This window comes from Octopus bimaculoides, chromosome 9, assembly GCF_001194135.2.
Source record: "Octopus bimaculoides isolate UCB-OBI-ISO-001 chromosome 9, ASM119413v2, whole genome shotgun sequence".
Lineage (NCBI taxonomy): Eukaryota > Metazoa > Mollusca > Cephalopoda > Octopoda > Octopodidae > Octopus > Octopus bimaculoides.
Window position 1 is genome coordinate 2,318,984 of NC_068989.1, and position 2,344 is coordinate 2,321,327.

Consider the following 2,344-nt stretch of genomic DNA (forward strand, 5'->3'; position numbering starts at 1 on the left):
AGAGAGAGAGAGAGAGAGAGAGAGAGAGAGAGAAAGATAGTGAGAGACAGATTGGGCTTGTCTGTGCATACGTGATATTCTATTATTCAGTTAAACTCTACAGATGTAATATTTTAATAGAAAAGCTATCTTTTCTTTGGAAAGCAATGGAAGTACTTGACAGAACTATTTTCTTTCGAGTTCTTCAATTAATGGCTGGATGTGATATGCGACCTCATCAATTAAAATTCAAAGCGTGGTATAAGATTTTCCTCTTTTTTTATGTTTATGAAATATATATTTTCAGTAAGGATTATGTAACAGATCAAGAGTGGAGATGGATTCAACGCCGGCTGCATGTTCATGATACATTACTAAGTTTAGCGGATCAAATCTGCCAAATTGACGCCAATGTATCGTCAGAATGAGAAATGAGAAAGATCAGATTCCTAAATCTTTACCATTTTCCATATTAAACCAATTCCAATGAGAAACATTCGAGAAAGATACATTATTAATTCGTGAACCATTATTTAAGATAATCTTATTTATATATAAAAGCAACATTATTTCATGCTCTTTAGTGAACTTTCGTTTATTGAGGAAAAGTGAAAAATAGTAGATAGCAATTCCCAGCCTACAAAATATAACAAACGTATAAAAGAATGTAATTTTCAAAGGTGTTCTCTCCAAACACTATGCTCAGTAGTATTTTTGTTAACTTCACTTCACCACCGCGAGAATCGATCGCTTCAAAGAGCAGAATTCGAAAAAGAAATCATGCACTTCTTAATTTTTTTTTTTAATATATATATACAAGATTCTAAACGTCGGCTTCTTTATTCGTTTGTACTCTAGGCACAAGGCCCGAAATTTTTGGGGAAGGGGCCAGTCGATTAGATCGACCCCAGAACGCAACTGGTACTTAATTTATCGACCCTGAAAGGATGAAAGGCACAGTCGACCTCGGCGGAATTTGAACTCAACGTAAAGACAGACAAAATTCCGCTAAGCATTCGGCCAGGCGTGCTGACGTTTCTGCCATCTCATTGTCTTATGTCGGCTTCTTTATTGAATTCTAAAAGTGTTCGGATAAAACAAAATGTCTGGCAAGATTCGTTGTGGCTCTTTGTATTCTGAGTTCAAATAACGACGTGGTCAGATCCAGAGTTTTCAAACTGCCTCAGTTTGAATCAGTTCAAATATTACGTTTAAGATTACACGTGAATGTAAAATAGTCAGTAATTAACTCTGTAATATAACAGGCTCTGTACTTGCTATTCAAAGATGCTAAGTTGCGGGACTCTGAACAAAATCGATTCACAGAATCCTAAGCTGTTAGCGTGGTTCTGGGTGTAATGTTATGAAATATGTTTATAGTACGTGTTCCTGCAGAAGAGCCGTCCGAATATTTGTGATTTTATGAGTAGCTGTTCATACGATCGTACATCTAAATGTTCATTGTTGAAAACAGTGGATTCCTCACCGCAGTAAAGTATTCAATGATCTCATAGCTTTCAAAGAATCTGTGGCATTTCTACGTGTATACATGAATATGCATGGGGTATATTTTAAAAAGTCTGTGTATGTATTAGCGTTTATAAAACAGTAGTTGAAGGATGATGATGATGATATTGATGATGATGAGGATGATGATGAGGAGGAGGAGGAGGAGGAGGAAATACAAGAATTATTCAAAGGAGGAAGAAAGAGGAAGAAGAAAAAGAAGGAAGGAAAGTAAAACATGTAAGCGTAACATTAAAGTGCAGAAGAAACCCGAGGAACAAAAAAAATAAGCAGTTGCATCGTTGTTAAGTTAAAAAGCAGACGATAAAGATAACATCAGAACATTTTTGTTACGGCTATTGAGATTACACTCCGTTATATTACGACTGAATAAATCAGCCCCTCCTTAAGTGGTCGTTCTAACTGCTAGAAATGTTAGTAAATTCTTTATTTCGTAACCCATTGTCTGGAGAACTGCGACTGAATTTGTGATAGTTGTAATGCTTCAAAAAGAAAAGGAAAAAACAAGATATTCGTAATATTTTTATATCGTCAGTTTAAAGATTAACCTTGGGCTAAACAACAAAAGCAAAAATCTCATTTATTCGGCTGAAGCTTTATGTCAGTGTCTTAAATCCTTGCCAGAGATTGCCAGTGTGTGTATATTAGTTTAGTTTATGCATGTGTACGAATGTATGTATGTCAGTTGGTGTGCACATGTATGCGCATACATACATGTGTGTGTATATCTGTGTGTTCACACATATGTGTGTGTGTGTGTATGACTGGGTGTGTTTTTGTGTGGTTATATATATATATATATATATATATATATATATATATATATATATATATATAT